General features: G+C 34.9%; 1 long non-coding RNA gene across 1 annotated transcript in view; it reads left to right on the forward strand.

Annotated features, from left to right (window-relative positions):
- The first annotated feature begins 11,543 nt into the window (after positions 1-11,543).
- LOC112661813 (uncharacterized) overlaps positions 11,544-17,918 on the forward strand; it is a 91,156-nt gene continuing 84,781 nt past the window's right edge. Inside the window, exons 1-2 of the long non-coding RNA XR_003137998.2 lie at positions 11,544-11,686; positions 12,676-12,759. This is a non-coding gene — a long non-coding RNA (uncharacterized LOC112661813). The remainder of the gene's footprint in view (positions 11,687-12,675; positions 12,760-17,918) is intronic.

Genomic DNA, 17,918 nt, shown 5'->3' on the forward strand with positions numbered 1-17,918 from the left:
ATGAAGGAAAGAAAGTCTTCAAGGGTGGTCAGAACCAAATTTATCTCCTCTACTTCAAAAACATATTTCTAATTACTTACAAAGCAAGAAGATTCCAAAAGAACATCAGTTTAACATGCGCAAGATCAAGATTATTATTTCCATCACCCTTACATTTTCTCATCCTTTAAAGAGTCTTTAATCCTTCTATTTATTTCAGTACCACTACCAACCAAGAAATCTGGGTGTCCTTTCTTCATGACGCCTCTCTCTCATACTTTCTATATAATCAACCACACCTGCATAGTTTAGTTTCTAAATTTCTTTGCAATACATTCCTTCCTTTCCTCATGCAAATAGCCTCTTGTTGAGTCTTATTAAATTTTCCCAACATTTTAAAATCATAGGTTTTATAAGATATGGACTCTCAATTTAGATTCTGCTAATGCTTGCTCTTAGTAAAATCAGTGACAATCTGTAACTTATAATAATTACTTCTTGGGAAAGGAGAGTCCTTTGCTGGGGAGGGCACATTCTCTGGGATTGATTCCAAGAGATGCTTGCTCCCAGGTTTCTAAAAAACAAAGAAAAAACAAAAACAGAATTTGATGTATGATTTCTTCATTCAACTGAATACAGATGTTATAAATCAGTCTTTACAGAGTAATAAGAACTGATTCTCTTTAAAAGTGTTTTCCAATGTCAGGGGATACTTCTATCCCTACAGTTCATTTAAGTATAAGTATGGGCTCCCTAAATCCCTCACTCTAGGCACTACTCACCAGTAACTCTGAACAAACTACTTCCCTGGGGCAGGTTTGGTTAACTCAGTCTGATGTCCTTCAGGTTGTACCATACCGCATAAATAGACAAAGCCATAGAAAATTAAATGGAAGGATAGAGACTTTTCCTAACTTTTTGTAAAGGCATGACATAGTAGAGGAAGCAGCGACCTTCTTGACTAAAAAATAATTATCATTAACCATGGATAACTCACTTTGATATCATTGTGCCCTTTTGTCTAATCTCATTAAATATATATATTTTTAAAGAAAGTTGAGTGGTTTTCCTTTTCAGAATTCCTAAGGTGAGAATTGGAACTACTTGCTTTAGTGGAAAGGGTTGAAACCCCAGTCCTCAGCAAACATAAGCAGGGGTAGAGGAGCTTGTGATCACTCAGATTTACTGTCTTGGCCATAACTAAGAGGTTGGAGTCCATAATTCACATTGAGTAGTTATGGAATGGCCAGCCCTGTGCCTCCTTGAGAAAGACCTCTGAGGTGCTTTAGGGCTAAATTGGTCTCCCTCAAGTTAGGACTTACTTATTTTCTTTTAGAATTATGGTAGAATACCACGCTTCTATCTAGCAGGGACCTCAGAGCAGAGCCATGTTGAATATTTCCAGCACAGACACTACTATTAGAATCTGCTCTGTAGGGGTCACAAAGGGTCTCCTCCATCTAGTAGGAATACTATAAGTGTGGTGTCCTGTGCACAAATGACAGCAAACAAGTACTGACAAGTCTTCTATAGAAGCCCACAGTAACCATCTTATCTACAGACCTATTATTCATAAAATTGGTGCTCCTCTTGGCATCTGCTTGACAGAACTGAAGTGAAGATTATATGGAACTTGAGAAACTTAAGAAATCATTTAGTGCTAGGCAGCTAGTAACTGAAGACAAAATCTTCTGAGTCTGGTGCTTCCTATGTAATAAATGTTTATAAACTATTATGTGGCAGTTGGTGGTATTTTCTTGTACACAAGTTGTGGAAATATATTCTCCATTTCCCTAGGATAGCTTCCTTCCCAGAATCTTCATTGATTTTTTTTTAATGGAAATAGATGACTGGATATTCCATTCACTAGATACCTGAATTTTGGTATGAAATGAACTTACTTTCTCAAACTGAAATACCTGCTAGCTTAGCCAGCTTCTCAGTGCCTCCATTTCCTCTTTGAAAAATGGGAATTAAAAATCATTACCTTTTTGCAGAATGTTGGACCAGAAAAATCACTTGTTTTTCCATTTATTCTTTTGTATGAATTCAATATACATTTTCTGAATGAATATAATGTGCCATATTATTGGCTGGGTGATGAGAATAACAAGAACTAGATTCAGTGCTTGTCCTCAAATGGACAACAGACATGAAAACAACCTGAAATTCATAATACTCTGCAAATGTGAGGGAAAGTAATGTTATAGTAAGATGGGTAATTTAATAGTGATAACCTCAAATATCTTGAATATGGTGGTTAATTTTAATTAAAAAATGGGTTAATAAGTTATGTAGAATTATCTGAATTGAACAATTGTTCATGTCTATGAACATTTATCACTTTAAGCATATGGAAAGGGTTTTACCCTTAAAATTAAGTGAATTTCCCACACATTTCTTCTCCCTTCCCTTATATTCCCTTTCACTATTATTTATATTCCCCAAATGAATGAGAACATATAATGTTTGTCCTCCGATTGACTTACTTCACTCAGCATAATACCCTCCAGTTCCATCCACGTTGAAGCAAATGGTGGGTATTTGTCGTTTCTAATGGCTGAGGAATATTCCATTGTATACATAAACCACATCTTCTTTATCCATTCATCTTTCGATGGACACCGAGGCTCCTTCCAGGAAATATCAGAAAGGGAGACAGAACATAAAGACTCCTAACTCTGGGAAACGAACTAGGGGTGGTGGAAGGGGAGGAGGGCGGGGGGATGGGATGACTGGGTGATGGGCACTGAGGGGGGCACTTGACGGGATGAGCACTGGGTGTTATTCTGTATGTTGGTAAATTGAACACCAATAAAAACTAAATTTATTTAAAAAATTAAGTGAATTTGTATAATTTATATATTTTAATAAAATAAAATTCATGTCACAAAATAATTTAAATTCGGTATAATGTGTATTTAAGTAAGCTATTGTTATGGATATTTTAAATTTTTTAGTAACATATTGACTAATTGGTATTTTCTTCATGAGAAAGCATGGTCATTTAAAGATACCAAGTTATCACTAAAATTTAGTTAGGATTCCATACTTGCTGTCAGTCTTCTTTAGAATGAATCACAAACTAAATATTTAGAATTCCTAATGCCATACAAATCTTCTACTGAAGAAAAGTATAGGATGTTATGCTTAATTATACAGCCCTGTTAGTTAACGCCCATAACATACATTTTGCTAATCTACAAAACAGGTGCTTTTTTTTAATTTACAAAGTAAATCTAAAAATCAAGAAAGCTACTTAATTCTTTAACATGTTTAGGGGGCATATTTCTGGGCTACCTGACCTGACATCATTATCATGCAGTTACATAGCAGCCTAGACAAAATGCCTCTCAATAAAATTATGAACTTTAAAGCCTACTATTTTAAGATTAGTATTACAATGATCTCTAACATAACCGATAAGCAAAAATTGAATCAATTATCACAAGCTCTATTATCCATTGCCATTAATATAAAGAAGTGTATGACATCCCTTGAAATTGTCACACCCTCCTTCCTATAAGCAATAACTGCTTAAAGAACCCAGTCAAGACACTCTTGTTTGTGCATCTTCGAATGTTATATAAAGAGGAAAGAAGAATCTGTGTTCAGACTGAGTGGTTTTAAAGATAGTGTTTTGGAAAGGGTATTAAGAACACAGGCTATATAAACATTAATAAATAATCATCAACTTCAATTTTGAGTAATAATAATTTGGTGACTTGATTTACTTTTAAATTCTAAGGTGGATAATGTTGATCTGGAGTAGTTGATGTTACTACTTCTGCTAAGATGTAAAGCATAATACCATACACCTAAAATGTGACAGAAGGAAGAGTCAAGAATGGTTTCCAACATTAGCAACCATCAACTCAATATAGACTACTAAATGCATAAAGATATTATACCAATGGTAATGGTAACCACAAACCAAAAACCAGTAATAGACATGCAAAAAATAAAGAGAAAGGAATCCAAGTACATCCCTAAAGAAAGCCAGCAACCCATGAGAGAAAAGAGCAAGAGAAGAAACAATCAAAGAACCACAAAAACAACCACAAAACAAGTAACAAATAGCAATAAATACATACCTATCAATAATTAATGTAAATGGACTAAACACTCCAATCAAATGACATAGGGTGATGGAAAAGATTTAAAAAAATGGCCCATCTTTATGCTGTCTCAAGAATCTCATTTCAGACCTAAAGACACATGCAGACTGAAAGTGAGGGGAGGAAGAAATATTTATCATGCAAATGGAAGTGAAAAGAAAGCCAGGGTAATGATACTTTTACTGGATAAAATAGACTATAAATAAAAAACTAACAGGAAACAAAGGACAGTATATAATAATAAAAAGAACAATCCAACAAAAAGATATAACAATAGTAAATATTTATGCACGCAACATAGGAACACTCAAGTAAAGCTAGTAACAATGATAAAAATCAATAGTAATACAATAATAGGGAACTTTAACACCTACTTACCTCACTAGATAGACCGTCCAAACAGAAAATCAACAAGGAAACGGTGACATGAATGATACACTGGACCAGATGGACTTAAACATATTTAGAACATTTCATTGAAAACCAGCAGAATATACATTCTTTTCAAATGCACATGAAACATTCTCTAGAAGAGATCAAATATTAGGCCACCAAAAAACCTCAACGAATTCAAAAAATCAAAATCATATAATGAAACTTTTCTGACCACAACACTATGAAACTAGAAATCAACTACAACAAAAAATCTAAAAAGACCACAAGTATATGGAGGTTAAATAACATGCTACTGAACAATGAGTGAGTCAACCAAGAAATCAAAGAAAAAATTAAAAATTACATGAAAAGAAATAAAAATGAAAACACAACAGTTCAAAACTTCGGAATGCAGTAAAAGCTGTTCTAGCAGGGTAGGTACAGGCCTACCTCAAGAAAACAAAAGTCAAATAAACTCTCAGCAAAGTAGGCTTAAAGGGAACATATTTCAACATAATAAAAGCCGTATATAAAAAATCTACACCTAACATCATACTCAATGGAGGAAGAGTGAGAGCTTTCCCTTTAAGTTAAGGAACAAGACATGAGGATCTTCTCTCACCACTTTCATTCAACAGAGTACTGGAAATCCTGGCCACAGCAAAAAGAACAAAACAAATAAAAGGCATCCAAACTAGTATGGAAGAAGTAAAACTTTAATCAATTTCAGATGACATGATACTTTATATAAAAAAACCCTAAGGACTCCAAAAAAAAGCACTAGAATTGATGAATACAGTAAGGTCATAGGATACAAAATCTATGTACAGAAACCTATTACATTTCTATACTTCAATAACGAAGCAGCAGCAGAAAGAGAAATTAAGAAAACAATCCCATTTACAATTGCCCCCAAATGATAAAATACCTAACATAACTAAATAATAAATACCTAACATAACTAAAGAGGTGAAAGATCTGTACTCAAAAATCATAAAACATTGATGAAAAAAACTGAGGAGGACACAAACAAATGAAAAGACTTTCCATGCTCAACGAGGGCTAGAAGAACAAATATTGTTAAAATGTCTGTACTACTGGGAACCTTGGATGGCTCAGTGGTTGAGTATCTACCTTTGGCTCAGGTTGTGATCCCAGAGTCCTGGGATCGAGTCCCATATCAGGGTCTTCACAGGGAGGCTGCTTCTCCCTCTGCCTGCCTATGTCTCTGCCTCTCTGTCTCTCATGAATAAATAAATAAGATCTTTAAAAAAAATGTCTATAGTACCCAAAGCAATCCACACATTTAAGGCAATCCCTATTAAAAAAACACCAACAGCATTTTTCACAGAACTAGAACAAACAATCCTAAAATTTGTATGGAACCACAAAAGACGCCATATAGTCAAATAAATCTTGAAAAAGAAAAACGAAACAGAAGAATCACAATTCCAGACTTCATGTTAGGATTCAAAACAGCATGATACAAAAATAGACACATAGGTCAATGGAACAGAATAGAAAGCTCAGAAATAAACCCATAATTATATGGCCAATTAATCTTTGACAAAACAGTAAAGTATATGCAATGGGGAAAAGATAGTCTCTTCAACAAATGGTACTGGGATAACTGGACAGCAACATGCAAAAAAAAAAAAAAAAAAGAGAGAGAGAGAGAGAAGAAAAAAGGAAAGAAACTAGAAAACTTTCTTCCACCATACAAAAAAAATACACTTAAAATGTACTAAAGACCTAAATGTGAGAACCTGAAATCATAAAAACCCTAGAAGAGAACATAGGCAGTAACTTCTTTGACATTGGCTATAGCAACTTCATTCTAGACATGTCTCCTGAGGCAAGGGAAACAAAAGCAAAAATAGACTATTGGGACTATATTAAAATAAAAGGCTTCTGCAGAGCAAAGAAGACAATCAATAAAACAAAAAGACAACCTACAGAATGGGAGAAGATATTTGCAAATGACCTATCTGATAAAGCTTAGGTTCAAATATATAAAGAACTTCTACAACTGACACCAAAACCACAAATAATACAATTAAAAAATGAGCAGAAGATATGAACATACATTTCTCCAAAGACATCTCCCAGATGGCCAACAGGCATGTGAAAACATGCTCTACGTCGCTTGTCAGCAGACAAATGCAAATCAAAACTACAATATCACCTCACACTTGTCAAAATTGCTAAACTCAAAAACATAAGCAAGTGTTGATAAGGATGTGGAGAAAAAAGAGCCCTGTTGCACCATTGGTGGAAGTGCAAACTGATGAAACCACTGTGGAAAAAACTGTATGGAGGTTCCTCAAAAAGTTAAAAACAGAATTGCCCTACAATCGGTAATCATGCTAGGGTATTTACTCAAAGAATATGAAAACAGAATTCAAAGGAATATATGCACTCCTATGTTTATTACAGCATTATTTACAATAGCCAAATTATGGAAGCAACCCAGGTGTCCATCAACAGGTGAATGGATAAAGAAGAAGTGATAAATATCATACATATATGCATATATATACATACATATATATGATGGAATATTATTCAGCCATAAAAAAGAATGGGATCTTGTCATTTGTAACATTGATGGAGCTAGAGAGGATAATGCTAAGCAAAATAAACTAGTCAGAGAAAGACAATTACCATATGATTTCACTCATGTGGAATTTAATAAATAAATGAACAAAGAAAAGAGAGAGAGAAAGAGCAAGACAAACAAACAAACAAACAAACAAACAAAAAACCCAGACTCTTAACTATAGAGAACTGATGGTTACCAGAGTGGAATTGGGTGGAGGGATGAGTGAAATAAGTGAAGGGGATTAAGAATACACTTTTCTTTTTTTTTTTTTAAAGAAAAATATTTTATTTATTCATTCGACAGAGAGAGAGAGAGCACGAGCTGGGTGAGGGGAAGAAGGAGAAGCAGGCTCCCTGCTGAGCAGGGAGCCCTATGTGGGTTTCAATCCCAGAACTCTGGGATCATGACCTGAGCCAAAATGCTTAGCCGACTGAGCCACCCAGATGCCCCAAGAGTACACTTATCTTGATGAGCACTGAGTAATATATGGAACAGATGAAACAGTTATATTGTATACCTGCATAATATAACACTGTATGTTAATTACACTGGAATTGAAATTTTAAAAATAAATTAATTTATATTTAAAATAAAACAAAAATAAAATTGTGTATCATAAGCATGTAAATGTAGAAATTAAAATCCTAACTTAATTACTACATTTTTCCACATTGTGGGAATGCAGTACAATAAACATCTTCACTAAAATCTTGCCATACTTAGGAATTCATATACACAAAATTAGAGAGCTAATTATTGGTAAGTAATTATTCTAAAGCAGAATAGTATATTCTTTAAATCATTATATGTAATATGTATATATATATATGTCAATATCTTTATTTCTTTTCGAAAGAAAGGGAGAGCACGCATCACAGGAGAGGGACGATGAGAAAGAGAGACAGAGAAAATCTTAAATATGCTTCACCCCCAGCATGGAGCCCAATGTAGGGCTTGATCTCATGATCAAGCTGAAATCAAGAGTCAGATGATTAACTGACCGAGCCACCCAAGCACCCCTGTCAAAATCTTTAAAAAGTAAAAATGAAGATTTCCCTTAAAAATACTGAAATGGCAGAGTGCCTGGGTGGCTCAGTTCATTGAGCATCTGCCTTCAGTTTAGATCATGATTCTGGGATCCTAGAATCAAGTCCCACATGGGCTTTCTGTTCAGCAGGAAGCCTGCTTCTTCCTCTGCCTCCTCCAGCTGTCCTCCCTACTTGTGATCTCTCTCTCTGTCAAATAAATAAATAAAATATTTTTTAAAGATACTGAAATGGCTAATTGGATTGCTAAATAAATGTAAAATATATTATCAATAAATGTGTGGTTATATTTTAATATAGTATTTTTTTGCACCGTGACAAAGCCAATAGATTATTTTGTAGATGCATTCACAAAATCCTTAATAAAGTGTTCAAAAATAAAATAGAAAACAAAATGTGATCAAAATAAGAGTTAAAACCATAAACCTGTTGTCTTACTTAAGAAATGACCAAAAGTAACAATTTAAATTGTAACAGTATCTTACTAACAGATATCTGTCTCCCTGAGTAATATTCTAAAACAAGCATTTTAGGGCTAAGTCAGCTCTGCTCCCTCAGTCTCCTTCCAGTTCAAGCTTCCCCAACCATAGGTGTGGCCCTAGTTTCTGTGACCCAAGATGGTAGTTTCTGAATTCTTCCAAGCAAGATAGAATAAGGGAACAAAAAATTGTCATGGTTATATCTAGCTTCCTTTTATTTTTTATTTTTTAAAAGATTTTATTTATTTATTCATGAGATACACAGAGAGAGAGGCAGAGACACAGGCAGAGGGAGAAGCAGGCTCCATGCAGGGAGCCTGATGTGGGACTCAATCCTGGGTCTTCAGCATCATGCTCTGGGCTGAAGGCAACGCTAAACCGCTGAGCCACCCAGGCTGCCTTCTAGCTTCTTTTTAAAAAAAGGTTTCTTAAAGCTACCACATGAAAGTTTTCTTTGATCCCATTTGCTAGAAATTAGTTACTTGACTTGATGTAGAGGCAAAGGTAGTTAGAAATGTTATTTAAACTGAATGTCCACGAGCTTGGCTATAAGCCTGAGTGTCTAGTATGAGCGAAAAATAAAAGGACACTGCACACAACTTTTAAATTCATACTTATAGAATCTACCATCATACAATATTTAATATTTCATGTTTCAGAAGTTATGAAGCTAATAATACATTTTATCAAAATAATTAAGCAATTTTTTACTATGAATTTTTTGAATACATAATTATTTCTGGCGGGGCAAATACCATGTTGTTCATTATTTGGTGAATTTATTGCCTTATATGTATTATGAAGTAAACTAATGGATAATCAACTTGAATGTTAATTAATGTTGCTATCATCATTACAACATCTTGGGAGAGACGCCTTTGGGGAAACATGAGAATTACATCAGATTGTGCCCTACTTTTATGATGTTAAGTAAAGTTGCTAAAGGAGAATAAATTCTTTATGTTCCATAGGGCTTTGTGGAGTGGGATCAGTAAGAGATTGTCTCATAATCATTGGAGGATACCGCAGCTTTATTTACTGTGAGTTCCGTGCAATGTGAATTTTACTGTGTTCATTTTTATGCTTCCTGAGACAGTTTTGCTCAAGAGAAAAATGAGGATTTTCATCGATTTCACAATAATACTGCCCCTCATTTTTTCATGATTAAATTTGTTGTGCCCTAACAGCCCCTATTCAGGAACTATATTCATTTTACAGAGAGGAATCTGAGACTCAGATCTGTTAAATCATCTAAGTAATAAATTGTGAAACCTAACTTGATGTTTTTACCAGATTGTTGCTTTCAGAAGACATGAGGTTCTTCCACACTTTCTAAAATCTCATTCACATTAAAGCCAGTATAAATTTTAACTCCAAGTAATATTTTAACAGTCTTACCTAACTCAGTGCTTGTGTAATGAGGATGTTGAAATATCCTTACATTACATACACATTTCAAAGATTTTCTCATTCACATTTCTGACAATTTATTGAGGTATAATTGGCAGGCAAATAATTACACAAATTAATGTGTACAATTTGATGAGCTTGGATATATGCAAACCCCTGCAATACATCACCACATTTAAGGTATAGATGTGTTCAACACCTCCCAAGGTTTCCTTCTGTACCTCTGAGTTTTGCTTTGTTTTGTTTTTTTGTGGCCAAGATATTTAACCTAAGATCTATTCTCTTAAATTTTGAAGTTCATGATATCATTTTGTTAGCAGTAAGCACTACATTGTATTGATCTCTAGAACTTACCTAGCATAACTGAAACTTTATATTCACAGAACAACAAATCATCATTCTCACTCCCACAGCTGGTCTCTGGCAACCACTATTGTATTCTCTGCCTCTATAAATTTGACTATTTTAGATATCTCATATAAATGGATCATGCAGTGTTCTTCTGTGACTGGCTTATTTCACTTAGCATAACGTTCTCCAGGTTCATTCATGTTTTTACATATGGCAGGATTCCATCTTTTTAAAGGCTGGATAATATTCCATTATTTGTAAGTGACACATTTTCTTTATCCATTCATTTACCAATGGACATTTGGTTTGTTTCCATATCTTTATGCACCAACAAATTGGACAAACTAGAAGAAATGGATAAATTCCTAGATAAATACAACCTACTAAGATTGAATCATGAGGAAACAGAAAATCTGACAAATTACTAGTAAGGATATTGAATCAGTAATAAAAAAAAAAAATCCCCAAAAATAAAAGTCCAGGACCAGATCACTTCACTATAGAATTCTACCAAAATTTAAAGGATTAATGTCAATCCTTCTCAAATTCTTCCAAAAAATTGAAAAGGAGGGAACATTCCCAACTTATTTCATGAGGCCAGCATTATACTGAAATCAAAGCCAAAGAAAATAATATTATAGGCCAATATTCTTGCTGAGAATAGATATAAACACTCCCAAGAAAATACTAGCAAACTGAATTCAACAGCAAATTTAGAAGATTATACACCATGTCCATGTGAGATTTATCCCTCAATGCAAGGATGGTTCAACATATACAAGTCAAGAAAGATGACACATCACAATAACAAAATGAAGGATAAAAGTTACATGATCATCTCAATATTTGCAGATAAAGCATTTGACAAAATCCAAAACCCTTTCATGATAAAAGCACTCAACAAATTAGGTATAGAAGTAATGTTTGTGGCTTTCAGTGATGAGTGCTAATCTAGAAAGATGGCCCTGACTGAATATCCCTCCCACATGTGCTCCTATAGGGTTCCAGAAATTCTTTAATGCCCTGGTGCAGTATTATATAGAACAAACAAATGAGCTGATGGGCAAAAGTCCTAGGGAAGATTGCCAAGGGCAGAGGTTTCAAGATCGAAAACAATGGCTGTGTCCATTAGCCAGGTCAGAGCAGCAAATGTAGCCTCACAGTTCAAAGGCCACAATGAGACTTACATCACCACTAAATTCAGCAAGTACAGAGGCTGATTGCAGAGATAAACAGGCAGAGCCCACTGGAGGCCAGCATGGATCCTGTATGTCTAGATGTAAGCTCTTTATCCATGAGATACATCAGCTAACTCATTAACTAAAGGTAATGATACTATTCTGGTTTGGTCAAGATCCTCAAAGCAACTATTTTTAAATTCATGTACATATATAGAATTCAAACGTTAATGTCTCTTCCAAGAGAAATAACCTCCATTTTATTTTAATTTATAACTTTTAATGTGTACTTTTTACTTGAATTATATCAATTTCTTTGATACCTAGATTTTTAAGAAAAATCAGAATAGCAATTTCAGAGTTTTAGTATAATTTCTCTTTTAAGTGACACTTTATTGTACTGACATCTAGTCATAAATTTCCAAGATTAGACCTTGTATTGTCCACTGACTTATAAATTGTGATAAACTCCATGATCACTAAATTTATGTTAAAATTCTTGTTTAAAATTTTATTCTCTAGTATACTGGAAATACTATTTAATTATATGAGAATGATTATATTAATGAAATAGTATAATACTTGCAGTCAAATTTCAAGTATTGATTTGTATTTTGATGATTCCCACAAACAAGTTAATCATTTTATTACTAGAAAGATCTTTAAGATAGTGATATTTTCCATACCACACAAATTTCTAATTTGTATCTGTACATTTTTTAAAGATCATATGATAAAGTGATTTGGGGCAATTAACAGGCATTACATAAGATAAAATAGAGTTGTAGTCTGATATCTACTAAAGAATATAATCTCTAAGTGTTGTTTTTGAACAATGATATCATTGTTTTACAAATATATTGAAAAAGTCTAAAAAATAAAAATTAAATATATTTTAATTACTACCAATTTTGTCTTTATGTAAATTTTATTTATTTATTTATTGGTGCAAAAAGGTGGTTTTATTAAAGCACAGGGACAGGACCCCTGGGCACAAGGAGCTCTGCCCTAGAATTGTGCAGAGCAACTAATTATATACTACAGAGTTGTGGGAGGTAAAGACATGGGAAGTTTACAAAAGAACTTTCATATGCCAAAAAAGACCCACAGGATACTAGGGGTTGTTTTTCCTTCTAGGGAAGCATCAACACTAAGACAGCTGGGAGTTTCCTGGAGAAGTTCATACTCTGACTGCCTCAAATATTTGTCAACGGGCTGCAGGTTATAAGGAAATTTTATTTTATCTACATTTCCTTGTCTTTGTTCCCTACATCACAATGAATTCAGTTTATCATCCAAGCAAACTTTAGTTTCAGGTTACCAAAGACTTTGAAAACTATCTTAATCTCTCATGACAGGGATGCGGGTGGCTCAGGGGTTGTGCGTCTGCCTTTTGCTCAGGGTGTGATCCTGGGGTTTGGGATCGAGTCCCACATTGGGGTTCTTGCAAGCAGCCTACTTCTCCCTCTGCCTATGTCTCTGCCTCTCTCTCTGTGTCTCTTATGAATAAATAAGTACAATCTTTAAAAGAAAAATTGCTCATGAGAAATTTGTGAGACAGACAAAATCAGCCATCATTTTAAGCCATTTTTTTTTTCCTTTGGTGACAAATTGCAACAGAGATCATAATGATGTAGTTTTGGAATATAGGTGAGGTTTGATGGGATGAGGTCTGGCGCCGATGATCAAGAAAGAATTCTTGACGGCAGCCTGGGTGGCTCAGCGGTTTAGCACCTGCTTTCAGCCCAGGGCGTGATCCTGGAGACCTGGGATCGAGTCCTACATGGGGCTCCTTGCATGGAGCCTACTTCTCCCTCTGCCTGTGCCTGTGCCTGTGCCTCTCTCTGTGTCTCATGAATAAATAAATAAAATTAAAAAAAAAAGAAAGAATTCTTGAGATGTCTTTGATGCAAAATGGTGGTTTTATTAAAGCATGGAGACAGGACCCATGTGTAGAAACAGCTGCACTGGAGTTGTGAGCAGGAATTGATTATATACTTTTAAGTTAGGAGGGCAGAGAGAAAGGAAGTTTCCAAAAGGATTTTCATATGTGAAAGACATACAGGATCCTAGAGGTCTGGCTATTGTCAGGCTAAGGTTGCTTTTTGCCTCTAGGAAGGCATTAACCTTAACGCAGTTTTGAGTTCCTGGAAGAGTGTCATACTCTGCCTTTTGCAAGTATTTGTTAATTGGCTGCAAATTGTAAGGAAATTTAATTTTACTTGCATTTCTTTTTACCTTTGTTCTCATCATGTCTACTCGTGGAATGTATTCTTCACCATTGTGGTGAAGAGTCCAGTCTCTGCAGGTAGACACACTTGGCTTTAGGAATAAGGCACCTTACCTCACTGTACCACTCTTCCTCAACTGTAAAATGGACACACCAACTACATAGAGTAGTTGCCAAAATAAATATTGCTAAATTATTTTTTAAAACAGACAATTGTGATCCAGCCACTTTTGAAGGTAGTTCGGCAGTTTTGTTTCAAAACTGAATGTGGTCTTTTTTTGTTTCTTTTTGTTTGTTTGTTTTGTTTTTCAAAACTGAATGTGGTCTTAAGATTCAATCCAATAATGACACTTTGGGTAACTTATGTGAATACTAAATATATACACAAAACCTGCTGTGAATATTTAGAGCAACTTTATTCATAATTGCTAAAATTTAAAAGGAACCAAGATAATCTTCAATAGGTGAATGGATAAACACACTATCCATAAAGAAATGAGTTATCAAGCCATGAAAAGAGTGGATAAATCTTAAATGCACATTGCTAAGTGAAAGAAGCTAGTCAGCAAAACCTACATATTTTAAAATTTCAATTTTAATGCATTCTGGAAAAGGAAAACTACAGACAATTAAAAGACCAGTTAGACAGTTAAAAAAAAATTGATGGTTGATAGAAGTTCAGTGGTGGGGGGAGAGAGGGTTGACTAGATGAAGCACATGGAGTTTTTTAGGGTGGTGAAACTATGCTGTGTGATACTGTACTGGAGGGGTATGTCACCATGCATTTGTCAAAACCCACAGTATGGTAGAACACAAAGAGTGAATCTTAATGTGTGCAAATTAACACAAAAAGAATTACTTAGGAGGTCAGTGGAATCCCAGGATGGAATGCAGATTGTGATAAAACAATCTTAACAGTTCAATAAATGTATGAAACAGCCTTGCTGAAGAGGATGGGAGGTAAAGATGATGAGAGAAGTAACATGTCAAAAAATCAATTGACCATATGTGCGAGGGTTTACTTTTGGTCTCTTGGTTCTAGTTCATTGGTCTGTATGTATATCCTAGTGCCAAACTGATGAGGAAGCAGAGAGAGTTGAGGACAAAGCCCAAACTGACCCCCCAACCCCCTACTAGGATATAGGATTCAGGATTGGTGTGACTCCCTCAGGCACTCCTGGCTGCCCTAAAACTAAAAGAAGGGAAAACAATTAGTTAATAGAGATCACAGTCCTGCAAGACAAGATTCTCCATCAGTTTGCAAATGACTTAGTGATTTACAAGGGAAAAGCATTCTTATTAATAAATAACCTAACTTCCAGAAGGAAACTCCCAGCTATCCTAAGTTAATGCTTTACTAGAGGGAAAAACAACAGCAACTTGACTAAGGCAAAACCTCCAGTATCCTGTAGATCCTTCTTAGCACATAAAAATTCTTTTGAGGGACACTAGGGAGGCTCAGTCTGTTAAGAGTCTGCTTTCGGTTCAGGTCATGATTCTGGGATCCTAGGATTAAGCCCCATATTGGGCTCCCTGCTCAATGGGGTGCCTGCTTCTCCCTCTCTCTCTGTCTCTCTGCCCACTTGAGCTTTTTCTCTCTCAAGTTAATAAATAAAATCTTAAAAAGAAAAAGAAAAAGAAAACAGAGAAGTTAGTGGAATAAATTACAACCCCCATTGCTTCAGCTGTTTTCTGGCTGCAACTGGTACTCCTCCTGTCCCTCTTCTATGTAAATTTTAAATGAGTCTAAAGATATAAACTAAAATAATTCAGAAAGCTCTGGGTAAAAGTTCATACAATTGATAAAACAAGTGCCAAAGATATGAATAATATGAATTATTATTCAGGAGATAGTGATTTTGTTTTGCTTAAAGTTTCAGGGGGAAAATGAGAGTCTGAACTGAATCAAAGTCATTTCCTGGTAGATTATTTTGGCATGTGTTCATGCAAATGTATTCTGCATTGTTTTGGCATGGAATAAAATTTCTTAATGCCTTAGGCAAGGGATTATATTACTTGTTATTCCCTATATCTCTTCCATTGAACTCCTAGTAGAACATTTAAGATAAATTTTGTATGATCATGGGAGTAGCACTTGTTTAAACCTTGAAAACTGCATAAAGACTCTGAAATCAATAATGAAGCTTCCCAGAACTGAAGTTCTATAAAAATAAAAATTTTATGATAGCAAAAATAACTTCTGTTGTAGTTGATTAAAATATTGTTTTTAGTGAATAAGTGGGATTGTCAAAGTACTGTCACAGGAATTGTTCTAAGCGCTAAAAAGAGTGAGTGTTGTCATATTTTCAGTCCTCAAATCCTAAACTTTGAGAGCAAAAGCAAGGACTTAACTTTTCAGCTTTAGAAGCTATGACTACATGAATATCATTTAAATTAATTTTAAAGTACTCTATTCTGGGATCCCTGGGTGGCACAGCGGTTTGGCGCCTGCCTTTGGCCCAGGGCGCGATTCTGGAGACCCGGGATCGAATCCCACGTCGGGCTCCCGGTGCATGGAGCCTGCTTCTCCCTCTGCCTATGTCTCTGCCTCTCTCTCTCTCTGTGACTATCATAAATAAAAAAAATAAAAATAAAGTACTCTATTCTTACTATCCACCAACAAAGGAACATTTGAAATAGTTTCAGGAAAGTTTTTCTATCCCAATATATGTTGATATAAAGTAAATAAACTTTGGAAAAACAGCACATTAAATTATTCCAAACAAAAAATTGTACAGTAGACAGAATCCAGCATATGGCTTCAAAAAACAAAGTTTTGAGTTTTTTAAATTGAGAGATAATTGACATGTAACATTGTATAAGTGTAAGGCATACAACATTATGCTTTCATACATTTGTATATCACAATATAATTATCACTGTAGCTACTGTAGCTTAGTTAACCCCTCTATTGTTTCACATAACTATTACCTCTTTTTTTGTGTGGTGGGAACAATTAAGATCTAGTCTTTTAGCAACTCTAAAGTATATAATATAGTAGTGTTGTCCATAATCATTATTCCGTGCATTAGATCTCCAGAACTTATTTATCTACTAGTTGCAAGTTTGTACCTTGAGAGCTTTTTGAAATGTGTGATGATCTTGGGCATTTGCTGAACTTCTCTAAACCTAGATTCCTTCTGTGTGAAATTAAAGCAACAGTTCCTACCCAACCTGCTTCAATTTGTTGTGAAATACAAATAAGGAAGTAAATGGACAATTTTGCAAATTGCATATTGAACTAATGTTTGGTCATCATTGAATGATGAACTTATACTGCTCTCACAAGTTGTCACTCTAACCGGGATCTCTCAAAGAATCTCTGGAGGACTAAAAACAGACATTGCATTGGCCTAGACCATGGTATATATCAGTATATTTTTCCTTTTTCTCTTTCCTGCACTTCTCTTGCCTCTCACTTTTCAGAGAGGACACAGATCATGAGCAAAATCAACAGCAGAAGGGGTTTTCCTATATTGAAGCCATAACCTGAAGAAATAAAGATTATAAAAAGAAATTAAATAGAAGGTTGAATATTTAGGAAAGGTACAGATGAAGAAATAAATATGAGATTCAGTTCAAGAGGAGGAAATAAATTTCATATAGAAAAAGGACTGGGGCAGCCCAAGAGGCTCAATGGTTTGGCGCCGCCTTCTGTCCAGGGCCTGATCCTGGAGACACTCTGCTCAACATACCCATCACAATGCCATGGGTTGGTTTTTCTTTAACATATTTGAATAGAGCTTGTACTGCCTTATGCTTGGATTATACTGTACCTTGATGCTAACTACATTCCACATCCTCATTTTTCATTTCTCCAAATTCCTGACCACCATTACCAAATTATTATACACAAATCAGTTTTTTACCCCACTCTCTCACTTGAGGAACTTCACAATCTTATTTCCCATAAGATGGAACTTCAGCTCCATAACTCCATCCTTTACAATTATGATAATGATAGAACTTTCTCCTTTCCATCAAGATTCCAGTACACATTTTTCCATTTCCATCCATTGTGGGTTTTTTTAATAATAAATTTATTTTTTATTCGTGTTCAATTTGCCAACATACAGAATAACACCCAGCGCTCATCCCGTCAAGTGTTTTCTTTACAATAGTACTACAAACTCATCTGGCACTTTTCTAT

This window comes from Canis lupus, chromosome 31 (assembly GCF_003254725.2).
Source record: "Canis lupus dingo isolate Sandy chromosome 31, ASM325472v2, whole genome shotgun sequence".
NCBI classification, from domain to species: domain Eukaryota; kingdom Metazoa; phylum Chordata; class Mammalia; order Carnivora; family Canidae; genus Canis; species Canis lupus.